Below are 5,832 nucleotides of genomic sequence, written 5' to 3'. Positions count from 1 at the left end.
CGGGTCCCCCGCAAGAGCAGTCAGTGCTCCTAACCACTGAGCCATCTCTCCAGCCCTTGAATAACATTCTTTTTTTAAAATTTTTTTTATTTTTATTTTATGTAGATGTATTGCCTGTGTGAATATAAGTGCACCCGTGTCATGCAAAGCCCCAGGAGGACAGAAGAGGCTGTCGGATCTCCTGGAACCGGAGTTATGGATAGTTATTAGCTGCCAGGTGGGTGCTGGGATTCAAACCCTGGTCATCTGGGAGAACAGCCAGTGTTCTTAGCCACTGAGCCATCTCTCCAGCCCTTGAATGAAATTCTTAACTCTTGATCATGGCTGGCCTTGGAGTGCTCCTAGGTCTTCCGCTTTACCTGCCAGGGCAGCTTGAGCATCTGGAAGGAGATTGGTGGCTCTGCCCAATCAGATGGAACCAGCCAGTACACTACGGAGGCGGGAGGCCCGGAGGCATGGCCCAAGGGAGGTGCTGCCTCATGTCTAACCCCACCACTGCTGCTGCGGTGACTCCAGGCCAGGCAGTTGCTGTTCCTGCCTCTGTCCCTCCTCATTGTCACAGGGAAGATAGTACTCGCTCAGCAGGGTGGCCCAGACAGGGGCTATCTGTGTGCTAGCTCCGTGCTGGGCAGAGTGGGGCCCCGCTCCTGGAGGAGGGCCTAGCATACGCACTGCCAAGTCAGGCACTGAGGCTGGAGCCAACTGGCCACTGTGGGTCCTGGCTGGCGAGAGACAGGTAGCAGGTACCCAGATGACAGCTTACAGGCAGGGGAGGTTTTGAGCTTGGAGCATGGTTTACCCTCATACTCCATTAGGACAAACTGAGGCTGAGGTTGCAGATCTGCCTGGCCACAGGGCCTGGCCTCTAATGGCTTTCCTACAGGGCAGATGTGCCCCCTACTTGACTCCCGTGTGCTGCACACACATCTGCCAGGCGACAGGCTGGCATTGACTGCAAGATGCAGGGAACTCGGGCCAGCTGTGCTGCTGGGGGAGGGGACAGAGGTTAGACTCATTGTCATTGGCAGAGATACCCTACCTTGCTCAACCCACACTTCACACCCCAGAGTAGCTGTGCCCCTTCATCACAAGCCAAACAGTCCTCTCTGACACCCCTGCTGCCATGCTCTTCCTCTGTGCTGGTTCCTAGCCCTCCAAGTGGCAGCCTTTGGATGCTCGCCCAAGAGAATCCTGGTGGCTGCCTCCTCCCGAAAGTCCTCATCAGGACCACCTTTTTTACCTGCACTGAGCCCAGCCTTGACTTCTCTCCCCAGAGAAGGGTGTGTTCAGAGGTGAGTACCCATCCATCTCCCATGGGCACAGATGAGGCCACAGCATGGTGTGGGATGGGGTGGGAGGGCCCAGGCTGCTTTACTGTGGCAGTGGCTGTGGGAGATGACCACCGTGCTGCCCTCAGCAGGGTCCTTTGCAGGGACAGGCACATGGCAAAGATGTCCTCCCCACACCCCAGCTCAGAGCAGTGAAGGAGCATGCCCTGATTGCACAGAGTCCAGGGCCCACTGGCTACCCTGCCTGCCCTGTGCCCGTAGCATTGCCTGAGAGCCTGCCTCTTGCAGGGAAAGTCCTACCCTACAGGTGGGCAAGTGCAAGGACCTTTGTTTCCTTGGCTTGATGCCCCTGGTCACCCAGGTGGACTGGAAGCCAGGCTGCTCCAGGTGGTGGACAGGGGCCTCGGACACCTGTTCCCAGGCAGCAGTGCCACCTGGTGGCCACAGGTCCCAGACACCTCCCTGCAAATGACATTATCAGGGCAGCAGCTGGAGCTGCGGGGTCGGGGGGGAGGTGAGGGGGTGGTAGCCTCTCACTCAAGGTCACTTTCAAGTCAGGTGAGAACTCAGAACTCAGCACCCTGGAAGTGCCCTCTCAGCTCTGCCCAGCTCAAATGTGTGCGAAGGCAGCTGGAGAAGTGGGGCTTACCCCAGGGGGATGAGTGTCAGAGGAGGCTTCCGTCCCTGTGGTCGTGTGTGTGTGTGTGTGTGTGTGTGTGTGTGTGTGTGTGTACACACAGATGTCTGACAGGGAAGCAGGCAAATGAGTGAAGGAGTGGATGAGAGAGCCCTGTCCCCCTAGACAATTGAGGTGAATCATTAATTATTAAGTGCTGAACACCAAGGAGAGACTCACATGCATGTACACATGCATTGGTGCACAGACTCGTGCATGCACACACATGCCCCCACATATACACAGACACACATTCACACACATTCATGCACACATATGCAAGACTCATATACCTTCCTACACATAATGTCCTTACACATGTGTCCACACACACACACACACACACACACACACACACATATATATATATATATATATACAGACTTATGTTCACACACGCTTGCACAGACTCACACATGCACACACGACATCCACACATGATATACTTCCATATGCTCACTGTGACTATGGATGCAATGTGATCATCTGCCTCATGCTCCTGATGCCATGCCTCCCCTGTCATGATGGACTGTGTCCCTTCTCAAACTATAAGCCTTAAAATAAACCCTTCCTGGGGCTGGAGAGATGGCCTAACAGTTAAGAGCACTGGCCACTCTTTTGGAAGACCCAGGTTCAATTCCCAGCACCCACATGGCAGCTCCCAGCCATCTATAACTCCAGTTCCAGGGGACCTGGCTTCTGAGGGCACCAGGCATGCATATGGTGCACTTATATACATGCAGACAAAACACTCATAAAGTAAAATAAAAATAAATACATTTTAAAACCCCTTTTCTTTTAAGTTGCTTTTTAAAAATTAATTAACTAATTAATTCATTTATTAATAGGATTTCACTTTGTAGCCCTGGCTGACCTGGAACTCAGAGATTCTCCTGCCTCTGCCTCCTGAGTGTTGAGATTAAAGGCATGCACTACTACACCTGGCTAAGCTGTTTCTTTTTATTTATTATTATTATTAATTTATTTTTGTGTGTGAATGTGTGTGAGTACAGGTCTGAGCATGTCATGGCATTCATGTGGCGGTCAGAGGACAACTCCTGGGAATTGGTTCTCTCCTGGCACCTTGTGGGATCTGGGATGGAAGTCAGCTCATCAGGCTTCCAAGCACCTCTACGTGCTGAGCCATTTTGCCGCCTCCCTTACATTGTTTTTGTCAGATCTTTAGTTGTCGACAGGGACAGTAACTAATACAGAAAAGTGGTGAGGAAGTGGGGTCCTGCCCTGAGGCGTCTTTCCTGTGTCCCCTGAGAGCATGGAAGAGAGGGGGCTCCCTCCTCAAACCTTTCTGGAAGTGCCCTCACAGACATGCTTAAAGGTGTGACTCCTGTGTGATTCCATGTCCTCTCAAATTGACAGCCACATGTCATCATCATATACGCATACAGACACACACATATACACATAATATACACACAAGCACATGATACACACATGCACACCCAAACACAGAAACACATACACATATACTCACATATGTGCACATACACACATATACAGATGATATACACACGCATGCATACACATACATACACACAAACACACATATACACACATACATGCAGACACATATACACATACACACATATACATAATACACATATGAATATACACATGCATATAAATGTACACACATACACATGTACACAAATATCCACAGGCTTATACCCACGCACAGAGACTCACGCATGTACATACATATATCTTCACACCCATACATACATGCATATACACATAGACACATGCATGAAGACTCACATTCATGTATATATATCCTCAAACTCACAGATATATACCTACACGCCCTCATACACTTACACACACACATATGCCCAGCCTCACTTATACACACATACAAATACTCAAAGACACACATGTGTCCATATACACATGCCCAGATTCATATATACACATGTACCTACACACACATAGACACTTTTTGTTTGTTGAGACAGGCTCTTACTATGAAGCCCACACTGGCCCTGAACTCACAGTGGTCCTCCTGCCTTGGCCACATACCCTCACTTAGTTCTCATAACCTCACTTTAAGAGAGAGTGTGGCCTAAGGATGGGGTGGGACACTCACGCCCAGGCTCCCCTCCAAGAGCTTGGCATCATGGGCCAGAGGTGGGGAGGCTCTCTGCATGCCATCGCCCCAGGTTTGGAGGTTCTGCTATGTGTGGGGGTGGGAGGTGGCAGCCCCAGGCTGCCTGTTATATCAAGCCTCCGGGACCTGGCCCCTGCTCCCCGACTCTGAGACTGCCCACTTCTTTGTGGAGAACCAAAAGAGTTTGAAACTGAAGCCTTGTGGTAGTCCCAAGGGCACTGCCACCAAGAGAGCATAGACTTTGAGTGGGCAGTGGGCAAGAAGCAGGAGGTTGGTGACCCCAGCCTCTTGGAGCCCCCATCCCAGTTCAGTAGGCTCTGATGACCATTCTGTCCCACAGGGTCCCTTGGGGACTATTGGTTTGTGGATTCCATCCATGTAAAATGCAGTACTACTGTGTTCTTGGAGTAGTGAGCCCACTGTGGCCATGGACAGATGGCTCAGTACAAGGCATGTGGTATTGCATCTCTGCCTACCTCTGCTCAGTTTATGCTTACTGGTGTCCTTGGTTTGTGATGGATTGAACCTCCACCTGGGGTGAGGATGCACTAACCCCATAACCTGAGCAACTGTATCCCCAGGGGGCCAAGGGGCAGCAGGAGTGGGTACCAGAGGCTTCAGTGGCTGATAGTGTTTTTCACTTCAGACTCAGATGAGGTCTGACACCAGGTGGTGAACAGAAGGGGTGGCAGGCTGGACATACTGGAGGTGCCCCCACATGCCAGGGGGTAGGAGTGACATACTGGAGGTGCCCCCGCATGCCAGGGGTAGGAGCCAGTAGATTTAAGTTCTGATTGTAGATGAAGAAACTGGGGTCCAGAGGGGGAAGCTAGGGCCACGGACCTTCCCGTGTGCCACGAAGCCCTCCTGTGACCTGGCTTTTACTGCTTGTCACAGGGCCAGCCCTGTGGAAGTGAGCTGTCTGGCTCACGTGCCGAGGCCCTGTGACCCTTGCTGGCATTCAGGTGGTTGCTCATTGCCTCCACGACCCACTCTCTGTGGGTCCTGTGTATGTGGGGTCCAGGATGGGACATGGTCTGTGTGGAAAGATCCGCCCTGCCTTTGGGTGGCACTGGGGAATGCTGGCTTCATCAAGCCTCATTTTTCTCCTCTGAGAACTGTATACCCCACACAGAGGGTGTGTGCTATGAGCCACGACCAGCCACGGGGGTGTCTTCTTGACGGCTCCCCTCACGTTCATGTGGTCACACCCCTGCCAGAGGAGCGCCCTCGGTGGGGTGGGAATGGGGCACAGGGAGCCGTAGGGTGCAGGGAGCAGTGATGTACAGGGCCTCCCCAGACCAGAAGGTGGCCTTGAGCTTAGGAGCATGGGGCAGAGGATCCCCTCCTGGAATTCATATGTCCAGTCCTTCACTGGACAACAGTTCCAGCCAGCCCAGCACCCCCTCAGGCCTCCAGGAAGCCAGGGCAGGCGCCTGAGGTGACATTTCCTGCTATTAATGGCGGTTAATCTAAACAGGCCCTAATATTTACCTCTAGACGCCTCCGGCCGCCCGAGGGTGCCAGACAGGAAGAATGATGAGCTCTGAGCAGCCCAGCATCCCTCCCTGCACCCGGTCCTGTCCCCTCTGTGTCTTTGTGGGCTGAGGCTGTGAAAGAGGTAAAGCAGGGTGCCAGAGCCCAGGTGGAGTCCTCCAGAGCCAACCCACGGGTGCAGTGTCTCAATAAAGTGAGGGGGATACCCTTACCTCCCTTCCAGAGAGAGGACAGCTTCCAGGCAC

This window comes from Nannospalax galili, unplaced genomic scaffold (genome assembly GCF_000622305.1).
Source record: "Nannospalax galili isolate Female #2095 unplaced genomic scaffold, S.galili_v1.0 scaffold525, whole genome shotgun sequence".
Taxonomy (NCBI): Eukaryota; Metazoa; Chordata; class Mammalia; order Rodentia; family Spalacidae; genus Nannospalax; species Nannospalax galili.
The sequence above is the reverse complement of the archived record's forward strand: the minus strand, read 5'-3'. Positions refer to the sequence as shown.